General features: G+C 45.8%; 1 protein-coding gene across 1 annotated transcript in view; it reads right to left on the bottom strand.

Moving 5' to 3' along the window:
- SEMA5A (semaphorin 5A) overlaps positions 1-25,171 on the bottom strand; it is a 384,915-nt gene that overhangs the window by 141,352 nt on the left and 218,392 nt on the right. The gene's annotated exons all lie outside the window — the stretch shown is intronic.

Genomic DNA, 25,171 nt, shown 5'->3' with positions numbered 1-25,171 from the left:
GTTAATTTAGGCTAATGTTAAATCATAATCTAAACTGAGCGAAACTAATGCCAAATATTATGAAGGAGAATAATGATTTTGCTCTTACTTCTAGAAAGAATTTTTTTCTTATTCTCCTAAACTTAGGAGAATAACAGAGTCATGTTAACACTATTATCTAATATCTACTCTCCTCCAAGGAATGTTACATAACAGAGATTAAAACATAAAACACTGCATCTTGTATAACTTATCTTACTTGACAAATATGAGTCCATAAGAAAAGTATCTGGAGAGAGCACTTCAGCGTTTCAAACACAAACAATACTATGACTGTTTTCCCTCGTGCAGACTTAGAGGTTTTTGTCAGTGTTGACATCTGATAAGAGAATTTGTTAATTGTTCCTGTGATGTTTTCCTGTTGCTAATGTTTAATGGTAACAATAAAGTCACAGTTCATTGGCATCTCATGCAAATGACTTGAATTCCATGCACGATGACAAATACTTTCATAAAAAGTGATGGCGCTTCCAGAGGAGAGAGAACAGTGTCCCGCGTGGTGGCATAACCATCTATCTCCATGAAGCTCACACAAATGCACCGTGCGGATCTGAGAGGAACTCTACCTTCTCGCATCTCTCCAGAAAAGCTCACTCTGTTGTTTTCACTCAAATAAAGACACCCCTGCCTTCGCCCTTAATTAAACTCTAAACAGAATGAATAGATATATTCGTTTAGTCATTGGTAGTAGGAGAGGGTGTAGTGTTTTATATCACAGATAAATTAATGTTATATAATCACCAGGAAAACTAGACAGGAGAACGATTTAAGATAAAGAGGGGCCGATGGTGACTTTCATCGGTCTAGCTATTTTGTTGAAATTTAAATAGCGACACTCTCTTCAGTCAACATAAGAGCTCTGAGGAGCAGGGTTGGTACCAGGGTTATGAAAAGAATATATACCAAATGCCATCAAAATTGTTCAGATCCTTCTGCCGAAACAGCAAACAAACAGCTTCCTAGGTCTACCTAATACCCGCATAGCCTTTGCATTTTCAAGATAAATATTGGCCAGGAATTGGAAGGGGAAAGTAATAGAAAAAAGAATGTGAGCGTTTTCAAAAATATTTCATTACTTTATCCGGTATACCAAGAAAGAGCAATTCCTCATATAAGTTTATCAGACCAATAGAAAATAGGACAAATCTTACAGACTTTTCTGAAGACAATTTCTAAAAGTAGTAAAATTCACTTTCCTGAGGCATTTTTATTACCTTATCACCAGTATCCAACAATATCCAAATCCAGAATTAATTACAGACCGTGGTTGAATAGCTTTTCTGTTGATTCACTTTCTACGTCAATAAAGGAACAGGATAAAGGAAAATTATATTAACAGTAGAACCAAACAACCTATTGTAAAACTGAACACATATTATTGGATATCACAGAACTTGGGGAAAAAAAATGGAGTAGGAAAATGTGTTTTCCAGATTGGCCCAAAATTGGCTGTTCCATATTAAGCCTATCGTATCTTTCTATTCCTTCAGTGCGCTAGACTTTACCCATTTGGCCACTATGGAAAATGAGGAGGAGAGGGGGAAGCCCTCATTGGAGAGAAATACAAATACGTGAATATCAACGGGACTCTCCTGTACCAGATCTTATTTCTGTTACTCATTACTCTGTATAAAATTAGACTATGTTTTAACCTGATCATAATGTTCTTCATTGCGCAAGATTTGTTCTAATCAATTACACTTTTAATCAAGCCTTCCCGCTCTATTCTCAATGGAGATTCTTCGTTATTCTTCCGTGTATCATATTTTGGAACAAACCACACCACTGATCTGTGGAGCCATCTTTCTCGTTGACCTCTCTACCTGCCCAGATCTATCTTGATGAGAGTCAAAACAAGTGCAAAGGGATTCCACATTTCAGATCTCAAAACAACATTCGTGATCTAGCTTCCCGAGTCTCTGGGTTTTCTAACCTTTAATTTTTGTCAACTCTTATCTTTTTTTCATTGCACGATAGCCCAATAGAGAGAAAAGGAATCTTAATTCTCTATTCTACCACACATTTAGTCTTTGCTGTATTTTCAGCAGCAGACATGTAGCAGTGACATTGTCATTCCTTCGCTATCCAAAGGCTATACACAGTAAGCAGCGAGTTTGAAATACCCACATTTTAAAAGACATGAAGATTCCTGACTGTGATACAATTTTTCTTTTGTCTCTAACTACGTGTGAATGACACCTGTGTTCTTAAACTGCTTAACAAAGATTTTGCTTTATACATACGCATTCATTCTCTCATGCAATAAATATTCAGTAAATACCTGCCAAGTACGAGACACTGTGCTAGATAATGATCGAAGGGAGAAAAATCAACTGTATAGACAATATTCGCACATCGGATATGAGTTTATGATATACGTGCCTTCCATCAACCTAGACCTGTTGAATCTGAGAATGCAAAAGTCGTCATTTTTATCGCTACAATGGCCATGTTCAGGTCAGATCCAGTGATCGACTGGAACTTACGACATCATCGACTTTCAGGAACTGACAGTGTTACAGACCAACCTAAAAGGAAACAGAGTAAGTTTGTAGCGAAGTCAGTTTACATCTGCTGGAAACCCTGGGACTGTCAGGAAGCACCTTATGATACAGTCCACGCCTCACTGTCATGCACACACAGGTGCTCAGGGTGTGAACAACTGAGTGAAGATCTCAGGAGGAAATTGGATGTAGAAAAGAACAATGATTGGCTCTTTTTCTGCGCATGTTACGTACGTATAAACCCGAAGTTCTCAGAAGGATGTCAACGGAGCTGTGCATTATCACATTCTGAGGCAAGAGAATTAGACAGGGACCAGCAAAGGCGGATACTTTTCATAAAAATAAAGAGAGCAACATTCTCAGGCAGATGCTCCTTCAGCAGATGGCTTTGCTAATTAGATACTGGCAAAAGATAACATTAAAAAAAAGAAGTAGTTTAATTACATGGTGCCAACAATTAACACCCACCTGAGGGCTTCCTCTTATCTATGTCTGCGCCCACATTCTTACGTCATGTATTTCTGGGAAACGCTGGAGAACGGTAAGGTGTCATGGCAATTACAAACGAATTGCCAGGGAAGGCGAGGCCGTAGCTTCGTTCAAAATGGAAGCAAAGCGCGAACGAGTTGGAACCCGAAATAACCGTGATTTTTATGTGACTTGAATAAAGCGCCAGTCGAATTATCCTTGAGCATGGACATCATCGTTAATTCCCTTTAGCGGCCACCTGTGACAGGTTCGAAACAAGCGGCACTTAAGGTAGAACGCCGTGCAGGGAAGGGCACCAATCGGAAACCAGTGTAGTCACTTTGGGGGGACGTGTCCGACACTCCTCTCGGCCTGTACTCCTTAGTGAACATTAAGTGTGTGTGTTCATTTTTCATATTAATTTGCCACACACTTGCATTTACGGCTCTGTGCTATCCATACATTTATCCCATTTCAGTCTCTATAACATGTGGGAGATACCACGCCGTAATACTTTGGGTGACAATACTGGCTTAAAAAACATTACCAAAAGCCACAAAAACAGTGAACAGGGGCGCCGGGATTTGAACTTCATAACTTGGACTCAAAGCCTGTGCTCTGACCACTCTCCAATCACGGACTCCATGAAAATCAGAGTCCTTCCTTACTGATTTGTGTCCCCCCGCCCCCAACACCCCCGATAATTTAGTAAAACATATACCTAAATCACAGAAAATGTGTGCATCTAAGCTCAGAGCTGTTGGCGTTCGGTAAAATATTAATTAATCAGAAAAAGCATTGACTCTCCCGTCACAGAGTATATGCATTTTTAGAGCCTCTGGACCCACTCATGGTCCTTTCATTGATTTTTAACGGGGATATGATTCATCTAATGAAACTACAGAGTCGACTGCTCTGTGGCCAAGGTATGGCAGAACCGTGGGCTGGTTTTGTGAAATTAACCTCTTGACTACGAGAAGACACTCTGTTTTGATAGAGCAACGGCGTTGTGCTCTCGAAATGAATGCTGAGGTGCCACCCCTTCTCTGCTATGTCCCTCCAAGGTCCCCTCATTCACCTGGCGTACCGTCCAAGCCATCTGGAATGTTCTGCCGTATCCGGCCCCTTATTTCCTCTCTGTCTCATGTCCTAGCGATCCTGCACACGCACTCGGTTCTGGGAGACGCGGATTCCGCGGTGCGGCCCCCGGACCATGCAGACCTGCCCCGTGTGGCCTGTGCGCCAGTCAGTCCCGCTTCCTGGGACACTCTTCTCCCGAGACCCACCTGGCTAACACCTGTGCATCCGGCACGTCCTCGCTCACGTGTTATCTCTGCATCGGGGCCCACAGAACTGAGTATAAAGCCACCTCTGCCTCCTCGATCCCCACAAGGAGGCAAGGAACATTTGGGCAGCATCTTGACCTCTGGGTTTACTTATTCCTCACATACAACAAGAACTCAATAGACTGTTGAATGACTGAATGAATACAGAATGCTCGACACCCACAGCCTTGGGAGTGGCTTCAGGGTGCCCCTAGAGAACCCGCCCCTGTGGCATTGGCATGTGAGTCTTCGGACACTTAGGGGCTGTGGCCAACACCCCTCAGGGTTCCTCGCCAAACAGTACAGTCTTTCCTAACAGTGACAAGAGGAGAAGAAAGGCAGACGTTCCGTAAACAAGGCCAGGCAGGGCCAGAGGGGATTCCACACGTTTTCAGAGAAGACTCATTTCTTTACATGCTTAGGTGTGATCGCACATTAAAAAAGGTAAAAGTGGCATGTACTGTATCTTTGTTGTAAGTGTTAGATGACAGCATTAAATCATTAGACAAACGTGAGGCTAAGTGACTGCTGAGTCACAGTGCTCTCAGTATCCAATTATTTCTGTATTTTATTTTGCTTTCCTACTTCTGAAATAATACTGATTTATACAAATTAAGTCGTAGTAAATAAGGCCACCTTTGAATCTCACTTAATTTGAAGTATAACCTGAAATGACAGCAGACACTTTGTTCCATTCTCTACAATAAACCAAGTAATCCAAATAATATTATAATAATAGTTAATGCACTGAGGGTTTGCAATCCTTCATAATTTTGAATATGGTCTATATTGGTGCAAATTGCTTTTAAATAATAGAATGAAAACATATATAATACACAAAATCCCTGAGCACCTTAGAATCCTGAGGTTCCAGGGAACATATTTAACAAGTCACTGTTGCAAGGGACTCAGTCAGTGCCTCTGATAAGAAACTTAAAGTGCCTGGAATGGACCTAAGTTTGGAGAGAAACAAAGTAATGGGGAATGGGTTCTAATACCCTACTCCTGACACGGACGTGCCCCTGGGGGAGATGATTTCATGGAAAATAAGTGCATTGGAAAGAAGCCCGATATTAAAGGACATTGTCATGCCTGGTATAAAATCTCACATGATAATTTCAGACACTCGGGTAGCAAACAACTGTCACACCTCACAGCCATTGCCACTAATGGAAGTTAAGGCTGGCGAGCACCGCTGCCCTTGGATTCGGGGGGCTCACTTTCATGAAATCGCCAAGGGGACTGGTTTGCAAAACCAACTGTCCAACCTCAGGAATGACTATTTTTAACATACGTTTCTTAAAGTATTAGTATTTACGACACTCAAATCAAAGTTAATCAAGCATGGGAAAAAGTGGTGACATCCCAGTGGACTGACTTCTCAAGGATTTGCCTAATTTAATATTTCCCAAATGTGTTTTATGGGAAAACGACTGCTTCTGATGCCATGCTTGCTCTTCGCTAAAACATGCAATCACATGGATGATGCCGTTCAAACATCACGGTACCTGTAACATTCAACAGAAATCGTGACGTTTGCTAGAAGCTCAACTGACACATCTCGGTCAAATGAAAATTAGACATTTTAATTGATGTAACATTTCTTCTGCACATGCAAAGAGATACCCTAAAAGGAATAAGTTGGTTATAGACAATCATGAAACACATCGGACTGAAAGGAATAAGTTGATTATAGACGATCATGAAACACATCGGACTGAACCAAACTTGCTCTGACCATTTGAAGATCTTATGAGATGATGACGTTAGGTCTTGCAGATGTGAGCAACTGAACGGAAGGAGGACTAGAAGGAGAAGCACATCGGGATGCTTCGGAGAACCTCGACAAACCCTACGGGTGAACGACTTGGTATGATCACGTTTTTCTTGGAAACGTCTTCGCCAGGCGACATTTGCGGCATGGATGTGACCAATGCGTTCTTGCACGGAGCACACGCCTACTGGCGACCCCATTCCGGAAGTGCCGGGAAACGAAGGGAAAGAAGTCTGGCCCGAAAACAGGGACGAGCTTCCCAGCCGCACGGCGAGATGCCATTCAGCTCCATCTAGCAAATGAGTCCGAAAGCGTTTCCAGTGCGAGACTATAGTCAAAGGATTCTTACGAGTCTCATAAAGGACCGAGGTTTTTATTTCGAGGCAACGTGAGACAAACATATACAGGGACTCTGGCCAATGCTACGCGGATGCGGATGAAGAGGCGGAAACCCTGTGATTCTTTGTCTGGCTTAGAATTTCATTTCCTTAATGTTAATAAAATATTTCAATACATATGTTTAAATAATGAAATAAGTTTTCAAGAGCATTATGCCATTTGTGGTTCACGTGTTAGATTTCTCTTCCTTGAGGTTTAGGGTTGCCCATACGGTGGCGATCAATCTCCGTCCTTATATTGCGTATTTGGGCTAAATCTTAATGAAGTTATATACGAACTTTCAGCTTAATAGCCAATAGAGATGTAAACGTATGGTTGTTCGTTTCTCGTTTTTTCATCAACGGTTTCTACTTTCCTGAAACTAGCTTCATGAAAACAAACGACACTTCATACCTGATTACTTTTCTCGGCAGCTTTGAGTTAGGACGTGCACTATAAAGCCCGGATTATGGATGCTAATCGAGGAATTGTTTTATACTCACTGTACTACTCAGAACTTATTTATTATTTGTGGTATGAACACTTGCTTCCTGAGACGCTTCTTACCACTACAAAGACTGACTTTACGTCCAGATCACAGCTTACTGAGCCATTTGCCAGATCGCAAGATATATTGAAAACCCTTTTTATGGGCCCGATCGGCATTATTTCCATAAATTTTTACTTGCAGCTGAGAGAAATGAACATTAAAATTTGTTTTCTGGGGTACATTTGGGCAGTTACATTTTTCTCTTATTTAATATAAAATGTGTGACAGGATGATATTCTCCTGTTCCAGCAGCATTATTTATAGTATCCAAATGTTAAATGAGGATTTAATAAATGTTATCGAAATATTCATTTCTCGGCTAATATTTAACATTCTCATTATCTGAGGATGATCTGGTTGAATTCATTAAAGTAAATACATAATTTAATATTAAATAGCAATTTGTGATTTCCTCATTTATTTCTTCAAACGTTTATGTCTCTTTTATCGTATAATCAGTTTATTTACATGCCAGGAGGTAAGTCCTAAAATATTATCATTACCAAACTCTTTAATGAAAAAGAGCTCTATCTAAACAAGTCCGTAAGTGTTTCAAGTATGACATAAGAGCTGGCGAGTTTTTGATGTATATAATGTCCAAAACATTTTGATTGACAATGAATATGTTCCGTTATATTTTACAACACATGGTGGAGAAAATCTCTCAGTTTCTGCCGCCCCCTTCCTTCCATCCTCAGCAGCTCTTCCGACACGTGATTAGCCAGAGCGCGCAATCAGGTGCCGAACCTTGCAGCTTTACTCAAGTTCTTGGGAAGGAATTGGATTTTGAATGAATTAATTTGTCTCTATGGCTCTGAGGAGACTCTAGAAGCATAAATTTATGTACGTCTGGGGGTGGGACAGTGTGGCAGGTTGAATAATGGCCCCGCAAACAGGTATTCGCATCCTATTCCCGGGCACCTGTGAATGTTACCTGTACAGCAGAACAATCAAACAAACAGAAACAAACAGAACCACTTCGCAGATTCCATTAAATTAAGGGTCTTGAGATGGGGAAATTAGCCCGGATTATACAGGTGGGCCCTAAATGGAATCGAATGCGTCCTTATGAAGGGAGGCAGGTGGAGGTAGGGGAACGTGACCGTGTGGGCAGGGCGGAGTGGCGCAGCCACAGGTCGAGGAGGAGCTCAACGACCAGCTTCTAGAAAAGACGAAGAATGGGTTTTCCCCTAGAAGGGGGAACAGACACCTCGATTTTAGCTCCGGCAGAATCAGTTTGGACTCCTGGCTCCTGGAACTGTGAGAGAATAGTTTTCCGTTTGCTTCCAGTCCCCGAGCTTGCGGTCATTTGTTACGGCAGCCACAGAAAATGAGCATGGGATTCTATACACATGACTGTGCACACACACGAATGATTTTGATGGCATCGGGTGGGTACCTTCCCCTCCACTTTCTGCCAGGCATGTGAGTTGGTCCCTGTAAATATAAAAGACGCAGTCCCTGATAGCAAAGCGCCCTGAGAGGCTTGAGGAGTAAGGAGGAAGACGGCCTGGCCCAGGTGTGGCTCAGGTGTGGCCTAAGTGTGGCCCAGGTGCGCCTGGCACTGCATCAACAGAAGGTCCCCAGAGCAGCGAGGCTGGCGCTGGCCCGTGAGAGCAGTGAGTGAGGGAGGGGAGTTCAGGAAGCGTGAAGGAAAAGCTGGTGCCAAGGCCTGGGGTGGGAGGAAAGGGGACCCGTGTGAGGAGCTGACGGTCACAGGGGTCGGGCAGGGAGAGCGGCGTGGCTTGACAGCGGGCATGGAGCTCCAGGCCAGCCTCACAGATCACGCCGAAGAGTTCCGACTTTGCTCATGACCCAAGGGATAGCCCGGGATGAGATGTTGGCACGGCGAGACTGGGAGCTGAGAAAGGTCTCTCCGGGGTGCGAGGAGGCGTGAGGGCGGCCGGCGACTGGGAGAGCGGGGTGGAGGCTCCTGCAGGCACCCGCGGTCACGCACCGAGAGCCTGAAGCAAGCCCAGTGGGAGGACAGGATGGGGGCGAGCGCCGCCCGCTGAGCAGTGGGAGGAGGCGCCCACCCGCCCCCTGGACCTTGGGCAGACACCAGCAGCTGGAGTCTGTCTAAGCCATGATGTGACACTAACTCCCGCCCGCCCCTTTGCCTGGGTTTGGACCGCGTGCCACTGGCTCTGGTCGGCCTTCTTCCCGCCCCCATAAAAAACTCCAGTCTCAGAAAAACAAAGCTCCCTTTATAATAATAAGGTTTGCTGAAAAACATAACGACAATTAACTTACTCCCACAAAAGGGGCAAATAGTCGACCAAAAACAAAACAAAACAAAACAAATTCACAGGATTTCTATCATCATGTTTTTAAATCAAACATACTTCAGGTCATTGGTAATAAATTCTGTTGTTTTTTTTTTCCAAAAACAACTGATAAAAACAACAAATCGTATTAATCACAGGAAACGTTGTGCCAACATTATAAGAATTCACAATATTCAGTACAGGAACACTTATTTTTCAAAGTCATATGATAATAATTTATTTGCTTGGAATTCTGTGCCCTGACTCAAGCAAATGAGATGATATAAAGAAATATGACATCAACAGAAATAAAAATGATGGAAAACTTATAACCCTTGACTTATAGGACATTTAGCAAAGCTAAAAAAGTTGAAATTTACACGTGAAAAAAAATAAGAAAAATAGTATAGGAAAAGTAAATTTTTCATATGTGGTAGGTTTACATTTCTCTTAGCTGGTCGAATCTGTGGAAAAGTATGAAAAGAAACATGCTATTAAGAAGCTAACATTTATTCTGCCTCCACACCAGCCAAATTCAGAATTCGTACTAGAGTTTCAGGTATACGTGGATCTCAATGATATTTTCACAATATCAACAGAGGAAATGTAATGCTGTTTTTAGGGAACGCTGTGGGTCTGCCGCTGATTTTTCCCGTTTTAACTTTGAATGTAATCGCCACTGGCCACCTTTTTGCCCAGCACACGCGGTTCCACGAGACCCACAGGTAAGCGTACGGCAGACGGCACACAGTCAGGCTCACGCTCACGCTCACACAACGCTCCACGCGTGACTGGTACCTACGGGAGCAATGTGACAGCGGGAACGAGAAATCAGACAATGTGCGACGGTAACGCACCCTAAAAGAGCTTCCAGGAAGAAACAGCTGGAGGAATATTCCAGAATTCCCGGTGGGGATAATGTCCGGTGCGCTGCCCATCACAGTAACCCTGTGAATCAAGCACTAGTAGAAATATCATTGTACAAGTAGGTCACCACGCTATTAACAGGATGACTCGGGATTTGAACCGAGGCCATCTGGGTCCGGCGTCCGTGATCTTTGCTCATGGTCTATGACCCCTTCCACCGGCGAGTGGGGCCCAGGACCTCCCAGACTCCTAATTCCTTCCTGCCTCCGCTGAGTCCTAAGCAAGACCGAGTTGGCTTGCTTTGAACTTGTCTAAGGAAATGAAATGTGTAAACGGGGAAAAGACCGTTGGGTGCGGACGTGGGAAATAAAATGCTTTGGTTGGCGAGATGCCTCTTCTCTTCATCACTACCGAGATTTTGACAAAACTGTTAAGGTTTCGATGTTGATTCCACACATATTTTCATTCACCAGAGAGTGCTGGCTAGAACCCGTGCCCCCCACCCCCTGACTGAGGCCTGAAAGTTCATGGAAAACACAAAAATAAATGTAACCGAGAATAGCCTATCACTCTGTAATTCCGTAGAATTATCCAAATCCACTCGAGCAAGTGTGTGTGGGTAAGCATGTATATAATCCCAGTTCTCACTCATTATATTTGGGTGAGATGATTAAACCACAGACAGGTCATTCGAACTGGGTTATATTTCCATGGTGAGTTTGTATGTTGGATTTGCTGGAATAAAGAACAAACTGTTCCAAAGAGATACCGTACGAGCTGATCAGCCCCTGGATCAGCAAGGCCCCCGTGTCTTGGGCATGACAGACCCGCCCATTTTGTGCAGGTGCAGCCAAGAAAGCAGACATGCCGTTCCGGCCTGAGGTTCTGAGATTCTGTGCCTTTCCTGCCGCAGTGAAACGCAGTCCCCACTCGTCCCGGGGACACAGAGGTCAGCCCCTGCCAACCTCATTCTCCCTCGGCACAGCGCTGGGAACCCTGAGAAGGTGAGAGCGGCCACCGAGAGGTGACACACTGGGGCAGGCAGAGACCAGGCGCTCTGGGTTCCTGCAGAGCCAGGAACCAGCCCACGTGCTTCTCCCACAACATGGCTCTTCCTCGTCCCCACATGGTCCCAGAGTCCCCCTGCTGCCCCCTTCCTGGAGGAGTCAGCCCTTGAGAGCCTTCCTAAATGGTCCCAAGACTGACAGTAACATCCCCGTTAAAGGCAGAAGCCAAACGCTTCTCCCGAAGCCATTCGACAGGCCGCGGAAAAGCGCCGTGCTCTGAATTCAGTATTTTCTAGGACAGTCAAACCGTATAAGAGTTCTAACATCCCTGAGACGAGTGACCCCAACGGAGTCACCTTCCTCGTTCCCTGGGGGCCACAGGTCTGAGGAGGCGGGGTAACTAAGAGAAGCTGCTTTTTCTTGGTTTTTCCATCCGGTAAAGCCTTTTCCCATACAAGCCCCGCTCCTGGGTGCGCTTGCTCTCTCTCATGCTCGCTCTCTCTCTCTCTCTCTCTCTCTCTCTCTCTCTCTCTCTCTCTCTCTCTCTCTCTCTCGGCCAACTGATCTACCAGATTAGGATGACGGATAATTAGGTCTCTTAATTATTTTCTTAGGACTATTGCTGCCCTGCAAATACGCATGCATTCAAAGGGCAGTTATAAAATGCGTAATTGCTTTTTAATTCAGAAGTGGTTTCTGGTTATAAGAACCATCTCTGCCCTGGTGTGATCACCATTTTTCTTTGCACATTCAAAGACTTCATCAGTCTATTCACAACCATTTTGGTCAGTTTACCTTCTCTGGTGTTTTGACGCATGTCGTTCATAATGGGTTAAATTCGCGTTCGTACTAATATACAATTCAAGTGGTGAGATCGACACATCATCATCTTAATTACACAACTTTTAACTGACTCTATTTTACAAATGGATGTGGCGAGTCCAGATGCGGTCTACAAAAATCTCCAAAGTCTCACCTTTTCTAGGCATCCGAGCCTGGATCTTTCCACAGACTTCATCACAAGAACATCTCTGCCAATTTTTGCTTTTCCTTTAGCTAACGATTCTCAGAAGAAAGAAACTCTTAGCAGTAGGAAATAGCTTCTATATTACCACCATATCAGTGATTAAATTGTCATTGCATAACAGTCTTAGATGACAGTTTCTCTGCACTGCCTAATGCCACTAAGGACAGTCATTGAGGCACGTTTGTGTTTGACGTTAGCAGACTCATGACCCACAGGATATGGATAGAACCCCTCCGTTACCACTCTAGAATAATTTTAATTGGCTCTGTGCCAAGGAAACACCTCCGAAACAGACAATTTTAACTATCCAGTCCTATTTCTAGGAAACCCAGTTTCACTTGTAAACTTACTCAATTAATATTTACTGAGCACCTGTTATGTGACAAAAATGTGGCAGCATCTCACGTTCAGGGAATGGCAGGAAATTTATATTCCGAAGCCACAAGGAAAAGCGGGGATTCAGGCTTTGAAACTGGAAAGGGACAAAAGGCGAGACCATGAAGCCTCTTACATGTCTGCGGTCAGAAATCAGGAATGTTTACATTTAAGTGACCTGCGTAGTCAAGTGATATAGCTTGAGGCAGGGGCACTGAGGCACAGAGCGTTGCGAACAAGGACCCAAGGTCGGAAAGCAAGTGAAGGGTCTAAGATCAGATCTGCAGTTCGGAAAGATGACTGAGGAAAAAGGATCGAATAAATGCGAGAACAGAAAACAATTCATGAAAGAAGAACGTTCCATAATTTAAGCCCATTGAGGATAAAGCAGAGAAGTGAAATCCAAGAAGCCTGCACAGGGCGGAATCGGTTGGAATGGACAGGTCTGGGGACAGAGCTCCGGAAGGGAGTCCCGGGTCTGTTCTCCGAGGTCAGTCTGTTCCCTATTATTTAGGGAACAGGCTAGACTGAGGATAAAGGCAAAGCATTGTTTATCTTGATCCTTAGTTTCTGCTTGGGAACAAAGGGTGACTCGATGTTTTGTTTCGGCTTTTTCCTTTTGTTCTTTTTAGGGAGGGGAACGGAACAAGAAGCCACATAGTCATGAACGTGTATCCCCTGAGGCTGTGTCACAGGCAGAGTCCCCGCCCAGGCGGCGTGAGAATAACCCAAGCGCCTTATTCAAAATGCCTTTGCTCAGAGTGAGAGGTGACTCTGAACTCAAAGACACCTGGCGTGAGCACCGTAACCCCGAACAGTCGGTTCTCCCAGGGGACGGAGCAAATGCCCATCATAGCGTTTGACCGTCTCAGCCTTTCATCACTGACTCCTAGAGAGCCTTAGAGACACCGCTCCTCCCTCCTGGAACGCTTTAGCCCCAAGCTCTGCCGCCCACACCGCCTCGGCTTCCTTCCTCGCCCACTAGCTGCTCCTTCTTGTCTCCTTGACCAGTGACTCCTCTGTTGTGTTTCCTCCCAGCGACATGCCCCCCCGCAGCCTCCTGGGGACCCCCCCTTTCTTCTCCGCTCTCCCGCCTTGGGGAGTATCGCCTGGCCCCGCGATGGTACCACCATCATTACGCTGTACCTCCGTGCGAGTTCATCGACTCTTCGTTCTCTCTCCTGCATGCATCTCCTGGGACACCCAAAAGGCGTCTCGAAACTTAAGGTGTCCGAATCGCCGCGTGAGATTTCCCCTTAGCGCTTCCCGGGTTCCTTCGCCACGACCGTGTGCATCCCGCCACCCTCCCAGCAGCTCACGGAAGAAACACACGAGCCATCTGTGATTCCTCCCAGCGTCACCTGGTCCAATCCACCGGCAAAGCCTGTCGGCTATAAGGAACCAAAAATATCCCAAATCCACCCACTTCTCCGCAAGTATCTCTTGCCTAACCCGTGGTAGCAGTTTCCTAATTGGTATTCCTTACTTAATCTTGCCCCATATAACCCTTTCTTTACACCTCAACCCAAAGTAACTTTTTAATATAAAAATTAGATCGTGTTTAATGCCCCCCACATACCTTGTTGTTGTACTTATAATAAAATCTGGAGTCCTCAGCCTTGTTCACAAAACCTCACGAGACTTTGCCTCCATTTCTCTGACCACGTCCATTCCTCTGCCCTTAAATTCTAAATGTCCTTACCTTCCCTTAGCTCACCAAGGTCATTCCCTCTTCTGGACCTTTAGATCAGCTGGCTGCCCTGCCCAGAAGTCTCTGCTCCACGGGGAGGGGAGAAACCTCTGCCCGACTCCTCATCATTCTGACATTAGCTTGAACATCACTGAGTGTGGGACTTTCCGGACCCCACGGACACTGGGTACTGTGTCACGGAATGTGAATCCTTGGCAGCGTGCTTAACACTTTCTAATACTTCCCTTCACCATTCCTTGATTTAAATGCTTGTCGCCATCTACAATCAAACTCCTAAGAAGGGAAAGTCATTTTCTTTGGTTCGCCACTCCTCTCCCTGCCCTTAGACATCTCACTGCCACACAAAACATCCTAATTAACTGTGCTGACAGAAGGAATGAATGTAGTTCAATGATTTTGCCTTCAGACGCTTCCTGAACAGAAGGGAGCCGTTTCAAGCTGAGAACCTCCTCACATTTGTTACAAGGTGAATCCGGTGTTAAGATCATCGGTCTGAGGTGAGAGTGAAGTCTGGGAAAATCGTTTCGCATTTCTGAAACTCGAGCTGCCCCTCCACACGATGGGAACAATGACCCCTGTGCTTGCTCCACAAGGTCGCTGGAAGACGCAAAGGGATGCCTGTGTCTATAAACTCCGGGGCACAGTCAGTCGGCAGGAGTAGGTGGCCGGGACCCCACCGCCCGCGTCAGGCACTGAAAACAACTCCTGCTCATGGCCGGGTCTGCTGGCCCACCCAGGGGTGCAGCAGAACCAGCGTGCGGGGAGCTGAATCAGTTCATATCTGGCAACGATCCGGAGGATGACTCCTTTGCAAGGTACTAAACAGAGAGAAAATTCTGTAGTTATCACGCATCACCTCCTGACAGCAGCCTCCCTTGAAGACGTTCGGATGGAAGTCCATTCACTTTTTGCTTTCCATAGGGTGCGTGGCACACCTGCTATTATTCCATTGGAGAAAAGGCCACAAAACTATTCCAAGGGGAAAAAGGAAACGTCAGCACATTTGGCCAGCGAACTATACATATATAAAATTTCATATAATAAAATATTTTTATATCAAATTAAATTTCACTGAAAGTAAATCAAATGAAATAAAAGCCTCTGTATAACATCTGAAAATGTCCATCACAACAGTCAGCTCCAACACAATATGTGTGGTTTATATTAGGGACTGGGACTCTAGGATGACTTTAAAAAATTGATTATAATTTCACCTTGCAACAGATGCAGTCACTGGATAACATTTAGAACGAACAAATGCCCTAGCCACCTTCTACCCCCATTGTAGTCATAAAGTATCACTAGTGACTGATAACCTAGTCACTGGGACCATCGGGCATACACCCCGGTGTTGGGCATGACTTTCAAGTGTCTTATAATGAATGGCTGCATTAACAGGCATCAGTGGATGTTTCTGGAAGGTTCAGGAATAGGTTGTACAGGAAGGGGCAGAGTGAGACATCCCCTAGACAGCCCTGCACCCGGCAACAGAAGAGAAACCACCCAAAACATCAGGGTAGGTCAGGGTGATATCACTGTAACCCCAGACCAGCTCCCCACGCAGAGAGCAAAAACTCATAGGTCTGCACCTGCTGAAGACTCGTTTCGACTGAATGCTGAAAACTAGCTGAGAAAGGAGCTCTGGGGAGAGAGCTGTCAAATGCCATGTCGCTAAAATAAAACAGAAATACTCGTGATGATTTGGAAAGACTCTCTAAAGAAGCTACAAGCCTTACTCTCTTCCCTTCAAATAAGCTCTCAAAATGCTAGTTTGAGATTTAACTCTATGTATTCATTTCGGTCCTTAAATTAGGAGGCTCAGTGAACCAAAATTTTACAACCCAATAAAAATCCTGACTATTGGATCAAAAATGTATTGATCAAACTTATTCGTCTTGGGGATGGCGTTATGGTACCTGATGAGGATTTGTAGCCGAGGAGGCCGATCAAGGAGGAAGGCAGAGACAGCAGGTCTGTCTGTCTGTCTGTCTTCTCCACTTGCAGGCTCGAAGGCCAAGTCATTAACATCAAGGGGTCCGTCTCCCCTCACTTGTAAAAGACCACGAAGGCCCTGTTTCAAGCACCCTTGGGTCTACCTGAGGGTATGGGGGGCTGGGCTGAACTCCATCTATGGAATTTAGTGGAATCTTTTCATTTCTCTCTCCCTCGTTATTCCTGGCTGGTTAATGGACATAATAAACCATGACAACCTCAAAGGGTCTTGGTGAGTACTAAAAATAATTTATAAATGAATTTAATACAGAGCCTGCATGTAGTAGGCCTGCAAAGCTGTTATTGAACGATTTTAATTATTTAAAGAAAAATCCTTTTTAATCCCATTCTAACCCTTCAGGTATCTGTTTTTAAGTTGAAAAAAAAAAAAAAGAGTAGCTACCCGCCGCCTCCCCCCATCCCTGGGGGACACACTCTAAGGACCCCGAATGCACGCTCGAAACCATGGACATACTGAACCTTAGATCTACTCCGCTTTTCTTAGCTATACATACCTGCGACAAAGTTTAATTTATAAGTTAGAGATTAACAATAAATAGAACAATTATAAAAACACATTGTGATAAAAGCGTGTGAGTGTGGTCTCTCTCTCTCTCTCTCTGTCTCTGTCTCTCTCTCTCTCTCTCTCAACATCTCTTTTTGTCCTGTACTCGCCCTTCCTGCGATGACCTGAGATGATACCAGGCCTACGTGACGAGGTGAGGCGAGGTGATGACGTAGCGTTAGGCTAATATGAGGGTTGCCTGGGCACTCGCGCTGCTAGGCTGCGATGGTCCGTCTGGAACGCGGCGTGGCACCTTAGTGACCACCGGGCAGGCAGCGTGTGCAGCGCGGACGAAGGAACGATTCGTGTCCCGGGCAGGATGCAGGGGGACGGCGAGGGACTTCATCGCACTGCTCAGGACGGCATGCAACTTACAGCTAATGAACTGTTACTTCTGGAATATTCCATTTAACATTTCCACATGTTGGTTCGCCACAGGTAGCAAACCGTGGATGGTGAAACTGCAGGTAAAGGGGACCCCTATACGGCTACGGTGGAGGGAAGACATGAAAACGGCTCCTGGCGAAACTTTGCTTCTAATGTTCTTAAAGGGTTCACGGTGCCAAATATTCCCACGTGTGTGGACGAGAACTATTTTTTTTTTTTTTTTTGCTCTGAGGGAGATTTAAAAATAAAATTCAAGTAAATTCCTGAGGGATTCCAAATGATTTGAAAAGCTAATTCAATTCAGTCAGTAAGAAAAGAAAAAAAAGAGAGAGAGAGAGAGAGATACAGATGTCTGCCAACAAAAAACCTGCTCAGAATATCGAGTTGCTTATTGCAATATTTGGAAAAGCAGGAACACAGTACTGTGCATTCAGCAATCATGGAAAAGGCGAGATCACTGTGTGACACAATGGGAAATAAACACTTGGTCTCCCGTCCCCTCCCCCACCTGCAGGTCCCGACCTAGAGCTCTAAAATCTAAAGCCCTCGAAATTCCTTTTTGGTATTCATAACATGCTCCCTTCAGCAGCATGGAGTTCATGCTGATGAGGTGACTCTCTCCCTGGGCCCCAAGGCAGGGTGGAGACTGACCGGCCGCCAGAGCGGGTGGCCAGGTGAGTAGAGTTAGCACTTACCTCCCCAGGGCCTCCTAAAAGGGGCGCTGAGGTTGAGTTCCACCATCAAGGGCCAGTGGTTTAATCGACCCTCATAAAAATACCTCGGCGACAGGGCTGGTGCACCTGGAGGGAGCGTGGACGCCGAGCCAGGCGCTGCCTTCCCTGTTACCTGTCCGACGCACCTCTTCCACCTGGGGGTCCCTGGGTTGCACCCTTTAGCACAAACTGGTAAACATAAGTAAAGTGTTTCTTTGAGTTTTGTGGACCGGAGGAGGCGGTGGTTGGAAGGCCCGATGGCCAGAAATACGGGCGACAATCTGGGCTCGTGACTGGTGTCTAAAGCGGGACTGAGCCCTTCGCCTGGGGGTTGCGAGGAACTCCGGAAAGTCAGCGTCAGAACCCACCTGGTGGGCGTCCAGAGAGTCGGAGAACTGGTTGGCGTGGGACAAACACCCACAGCCGACGTCGGAAATCTCGTGGGTAGAAATAAACTGGATGATGACAACGATCGATTGATGCCCGTGGCCTGGGCTGCTCCTCCTCGCGAGGTTACTCGGGAAAAGCACGGTGCTCCCGCTGACTTCCACCACACGAACGGCTCCGAGAGGTGCCTCCCTGGCCCGGCGCTCCCCCTTACACCGGCATGTCCCCGCTGTGCCCTCCTCGTGGACACCAACCTCTGATGCTCTGCGGGGTTCTCTCTCCCCAGACACACGCTCCCTGCATCTCTCCCTACTTCCCCTGCACGGATTGATAAGAAGCGAATTTAGCTCGCTTGCAAATCTATTTTTGTCGTTGTCCTCAAACTAATTTTAGGATTGGAAACTCTCGCATGGTGGCTCTGTGCCTAGTTTCTTTTCAAGAAATATGCGCCCGTAATGAAAGAGGTAAACAAACTGAAATTCGCGTCTATTTTGGGGAAAGTCTGCTGTAAGACCGGAAGAGAACAAAACATACCATGAAAACAGATCGCTTCGGCTTTAATTTAGTTCTCTTATTTCCTATTTAAGAACCTTCGACATCTTCCCAACATTTCCATAAGCCGAAAGGCACAGGACCTGGGCAGTGGGAATAAAGACAAGGGAAAGACACAGGGCAGGGAAGGAGGGAAGGGAGAGGGGGGAGGAGGAGGGTGGAATGATCTAGAGGGAAGCAGCATAGCAGCGCCTGGCCCTCAGGCACAGGACACATTTCCTGTCAATAAAGGTCAGAGCAAAGCCCAGGATGATCTGCTAAGTACTTAAGGTCCAAATATGGCCCTACATGCAAGGAACCATTTTATAAGGAAATGACGTTGAAATTGATGTCAAATGAATCACTTGAGTTAAAAAAAAAAAAAATACCCTACGGTTCTCAGCTTTGAGAGTCCAGGCTGGTGGGCAGACACCAGCCTCGGGTTCCCGCCCTCCCCGTAAATGTGGGTGAACATGCAGGATTTCCTCTGAAAACCGGGAAAGAAACACAAAACGAGAAGCCCAGCTCCAGCCTGACCATGTTGTACACCGCATTTGAGGACCAGGAAAGCGATCTTTCTCTCCACAGTGACGACAGCTCTTCGATAAGAGGCATAACAAAGGACGTGTGTCACCGTCTCATTCACTTGCCGTCTCGAGGTTCGGGGGGCGCAGTAAGGGAGGGTGATGTGTGGCCAAGAATCTCTGATCCCCTTAGCAGTTTTCTCTCCCCAATTCCGAGTTCCAAAACGGTGGATAAGGGTTATCTTTGACTTGAAATTCCTTCTAATCTTACTTCGGGGATTCTTTGCTATAACGTACAGGCACTTTAACATTTAGGATCGGATGTCAGTGGAAAGTATTGATACGTGAGCCAAGTGCCTTCACACGAGCTCATCTTTGCTTTCTTTTTCCGACGCGACGGTGTACGGCCAGCGCTCAAGGCCCACTATGACGTGCTGTCTCGATGTCAGGGGGAAACCGGGGGCGGGGGGGGGGGTCTCAGGTGGCCTAACTACACACCCTCCTCCCTGCTCTATTCCCACGAATCGGGTCCCTGGGCCAAACGACCCTGCTTGTCACAGGACCAGGTACTGCTCCAGCCCATCACTGAGTATCGGCTTCAGTTCTCTGCCAACCCGTGTGATTATTCAAACGAGACCATCAGGGGCACCCCACTAAGGGGTACCCCACCCTCTGGATAGCACCCAGCCTGCCTCCCACAGCCCGACCTGTTTGCCCTGTCCCCGTGTGTCCCTGTGTACTATAGTGTGTGGTGAGTACATGTGACTAATAAATTGTCTCGTCTGTCCATCTGAGGTCCTGTGTCCAGCTGTCCCCGTAACCCGAGGGCAGAGGACCCTTCCCTCACCCTGGGTTAGCAGACGGCAGTCCGCACAGGCACCCCCCTCCTGGGCCATGCCCAACCCCGTTCGAGGGAGCCGCCCTTTCAGCTGAGGCTGGTTTCCACCCACACTGCACTGAACGTCTGGGTTCCAGACACGGCCCAGACACGGCCGCAGCAAGCACGAGCCAGCACCCCCCACACACGCCCCGAGGGAATGGGAGCCACCGGGCGACACGCCGTGACAAGGGTCTGGCATCTGGAAAATGCCGGGCCGAGCAGGGCGGCGTTCTGCGGAGGCAGACCGAAGGGGCATGGCCGCAGTCCTAACATTCCCCGGCCCACGCACGCCCTCCCGCTCGGACGCTCCCCTGCTCCCCTGTCCCCTCCCGCCGGCCCACAGAAAGATCCCTTTATCTCCCATTGCTCGGCCTGCCTGTGAAGGAAGGGTGGCCGTGCTCCGCGCTGCACTGTGTGTCCCCGAGTGCTGCTGGCTCTGCGTGGGCCTGGGGGGCACCTGGGGATACCGCGGGGGGTTCCAGTCTCTGACCACAGCTGAGGTTCCCAGGGAGAGAACAGCCTCTGGGTGTCGTGTTGATGCTGCAGACAGCCAGAGAAGGGCGTGTGTCAAAGGAGAAGGGAGCATGTGCTCGGGGAGGGGTATCCCGTCATCGGTGACAATTTCTAGTGGTCTACGGTTCCCTAGATGATGATCACACACATTTACGAAGCTGTCTACCGGTGGAATGATGTCACTCTTGGCTCAAGAAGCCGTTATGTTTAGTGTAATTTTTAGGCTGCACTGGACGCTTTATCGGGTCCTTAAAACAGGACCGGAAACAATATTTTGTCTTTAAAACGACTTCTTCCCACCCATATGAGAAAGCAGATAGAAAGACGACCGCAACGAAGTGATCGCAATGATTCTCCTTCGATGGGAGGAAACAAAGGAGAATCTCCTTATTCCCCCCAGAGTGACGAGGAGCATTGGATCCAGCCCAACGCCCGCCAACCTCCAGCCTCCTCCCGGAGAGGCCATGGGTGTCTGTCATGGTGGCCCCAGTTCAGAGCCCTCGACGAACTAATACCACTTCAGCGACATCGAAGCATTTTAACGTGCACGGTTTGCAGAGCCCGGACGTGCGAACGAGTTCAAAACCTAATACCAAGCACCTAGTCAGCAAGGAATGAAAGAGAAAAGCTGTAGTTATGACGCCTTATTTGATTCTCAGAAACGTCCCTCAAAGTCCTGTCTTACAGACTAGGAGCCCGGGGTTTGAGCCGAGGGCGGACACATCACTGAGCGCTACCCAGTGCGGAGGTGGCGGCATCAAGGTGGGTCGCTAGGGTACTAGCTCAGGATGCCAGGGTTGCCCACGGCCCTCTGTGTCCACACTGCACACAGTGCGATGACGCCCTTCCCTGGCTGTCACACTGAGAAAAAAAAAAATTATATTCTCATTTCACCGTGAGAAGAGGTTGAGCTAAAAATCCAAGCATTCTTCACAGAGTCTTGGATTTCAAGAGAGCCATGTGACATTAAATGTGACCTAAACCCCTTCTACCTGGCCCTCTATATCACGCTGCCAAAGCTGTTGCGCGGTCTGCCTGATAAACCCAGTTGGCTGGAAACATCAATTTCTTGTGACGGTTTATTCGATCTTTGGCCTGCTTGACTTTAGGAAGTTTTTATTTAAACCGAGCTGACATCTATCACCTCATAGCTTTTACCCATTAGTTCTGCTCCTATGCCCCGGAGACAAGAAGATGAATCCGTAACCTTCTTCCACATTCCGGCTCCTTTTGTTTATGAACCCTTAAATTGTCCTCCTAGATCTTCTCCTCTCTAGGCCAGTGTAGCCAAGTTCCTTTTCTTGTTTTTCAAGTAATGTGATATCGGTTTCCTCCAACTCTTCCGGCCGCATCCCTCTGTCTGCTTTCTGATTGGCTGTAACTCAAAAGTATAGCATTCGACTAAAATGTTGAAAGATGATATGCTATGGTGTCTGAGGCCCCCTCGAAGATGATCTGGTATGGGTATGTACGTGGGGGAAGTAGGTAAGGGAATAGATAAAACAAGATTTACAAAAATATTGATAAATTTTCATCTGACTGCTGAGTTACATGCTGTTTGATAATACCCTTCTTTTTACCTTTGTCTGTGTTTAAAATTTTCTGTAATAAAAAGTTATTTTAAAAGTGTGGCATCCAAAAACATGTATAATAATTCAGACATAATAGGGTTAGTTAGAAAAAGCTAGGGCATTGCATTCTGCATCAGAATATTGTGTATTGAGTCATGAAAAATACGATTACCTTTTTTAGAGCCACCTAAATCTGCTGATTTATGTTTCTGAAACACCTATTCTATTTCCTATGCTTGGTCAACATAGATGACTCTGGCTGGTTTTTATTGCTGGTGCATTTAGCTCCCATTGCAGAGCTTATTATTTGCCTTTGAGAATACTATATTGGTAGATTTCACCTGTTAATGGCCGATGGACCTAAAACCATCAATCGACTTATTCACTTGGGACTATCAATAACTATTTCAGCACATCTTTTAAATCTTAATCTACCTCTTTGGGGAAAACAAAACAAAACAAAATAAACCAACCAAACAAACAAAAACATTGAGACGGTCTAGAGTTAGAAGCCCAGAGAATCAACTTACAGAACCTCTTCTGTGCATGCAGAGTGTATGCAGTTAGCAATTCAGTCTGCAAGATGATTGAACAAGCAGAGATAAGGAAAAAACACAGACTATGAGGTCATGAAACCCTCAGGGAAGGAAATGCAAAGATCATTTTTTAGGGTTTTTTGCAATAAAGTTTAGAATTTGTTGGTCAATGGTAATGTGATAACACTGTTCTCAGATTTAAAAAAACTCTTAATGATGATGAAACTGAAAGTGCCACCTTAATAAATATTTTTGTCCCCAAGCAGTAAGAGCCGATGTAGAGGTAAGACACGGAATCGAGAAGTGAGAGAAAGATAATTGGATGTTAATAAAGAATTTACTTTCATTCCACTGTGGCAAATTTCATTTAGATCACACTTATAAATAATCACCTTCAACACTTCAACAGATTGCTGTAATTTATAATGAATTTTTAAAACGCTACCTTGTGTATGGATAATCAGCACCAACCGTTTGATTTGTAATTGCTTAATAATTAGGGGATAAATTATATTAATCTCTGTTTTAAACATACTAATTTATTTTTGAAGTAGGTACATTTCGATTCATTTTAGAAATGATGACACTTCCATGATTAATAAGCAAGTAAGGCGTACGACATTTGCATCATACAATTATCTCCTGGGATGCTAAGCAAAAGCACATATTTTTCTGTTTCCTCCACGTTGTAAGATCAGATCTTTAGACGAAAGCAAGTACCATCCACGCATCCCTGGGGAACACGACAGACGGACATATGTGAGAGGCGTGAGCTTAGGGGACCATTGGATGGAGATCTGAACGCCTCGTGCCTCTCATTTGTCATCACGCTGACACGTCCCGAGTCCTCACCTGCAACAAATTACCTGGAATAGAATCCCCAGCCACAATCAGAGACGCCTTAGTGGCAGATGGAGGAGAGAAGGTAGCCAGGTAGATAACAGGTGAGGGAGAGTTTAATGCGACCTCCTGTAGGCGTAGACGCAATAAAAATGGATATTGATGATAACAAACGCCTAATGCGTTGAAGGTGTGACTCTCTTCTGATTCACGAACAAGACATTAGAGATGGCTGTGGGATTCGTAAAGGAACACAAGGACTGTCTCTGTGTCCCGGCTTTGCTTTTATTAGCTATGCAACCTGGAGCAAACTGCCTCACCTGTCTGAGTTAGTTTGTTCATCTGGAAACATGAGAAAAAAATAATTTTCTCACAATCAAAAAGTGGTCATATAGAGTTCAAAGGAGACAATGTGCATGAAAACACTCTGTTACCACTAAAACGGAATAAAAAAAAAATCTTAATTATAATTCTTGTAACAATAGCACAAAAAAAGGCATAAAACATAAGATTTTGTATGATGAAGGATGATCTCAAGGTTTCTATAAAATTATATAAGATTTCTCAACTTACACTCTCTATTTCTATGTATACTGTATTAAAATGAAGTAAATCTAGATGGGCAAAAAAATCGGAGTTAATTCTGAGAGTCTTTCCTGACTCAGGCAATTCCATGCGACGCTGAACCCCAGGCCCCTTTTAGTGAGCACAGAACAGAGCCAGCATAGCAGGCCTGAGACTGTGGTCCTTAGAAGGGCCCCCTGGCATTGGACAAAGCAGCAGTGGCGCATGGACACGGTGGAATATTACTTGGCCATGAAAAAGAACGAACCCTTAACATCTGCAGCGACACGAATGGACCCGGAGGGTTTGAAGCTGACCGGAGTGAGTCAGACAGAAAAAGACAAATGCCACATGATTTCACGTATACGTGGACCCTAAAGAGCGAAATTAATGAACAAACAAAACGGAACCAGACTCACGGACACAGAGACCATTTTGATGGCTGCCAGACGGGAAAGGGCTTTGAGGGATGGATGAAAAAGACGAAAAGAGGAAGAAGTACAAATTGGGTAATATCAAATAGTCACGGGAATATAGAGCATGGCATAGGGAATATAGTCACAAATAGTATAATGACTACGTGCGGTGCAGCTGGGCATCAAATTTGTCGGGGGATCATTTCGTTAGTTACGTGACTATCGAACTACTGTGCCGTACACCTGAGACTCCTATAACATTGACTGTCAACCGTAATTTTTATAAAAGGGGCCTGCTTGCGAAGGTGGCCACCAGCCAACTTCCGGAATTGTGGCTTTCGGGCGGGTGTGCGACACTGTCCACCCGAACGGCTTGCCGCGCCCACACCGTGCACATGATGACGCGGTCTGTGCCGAAACCTGCTCCCCCCCACCACGTCTGGAACTTCAGCACATTCCG

Source organism: Rousettus aegyptiacus, unplaced genomic scaffold (genome assembly GCF_014176215.1).
Source record: "Rousettus aegyptiacus isolate mRouAeg1 unplaced genomic scaffold, mRouAeg1.p scaffold_m13_p_8, whole genome shotgun sequence".
In the NCBI taxonomy this organism is placed as follows: Eukaryota; Metazoa; Chordata; class Mammalia; order Chiroptera; family Pteropodidae; genus Rousettus; species Rousettus aegyptiacus.
The sequence above is the reverse complement of the archived record's forward strand: the minus strand, read 5'-3'. Positions and strand labels throughout refer to the sequence as shown.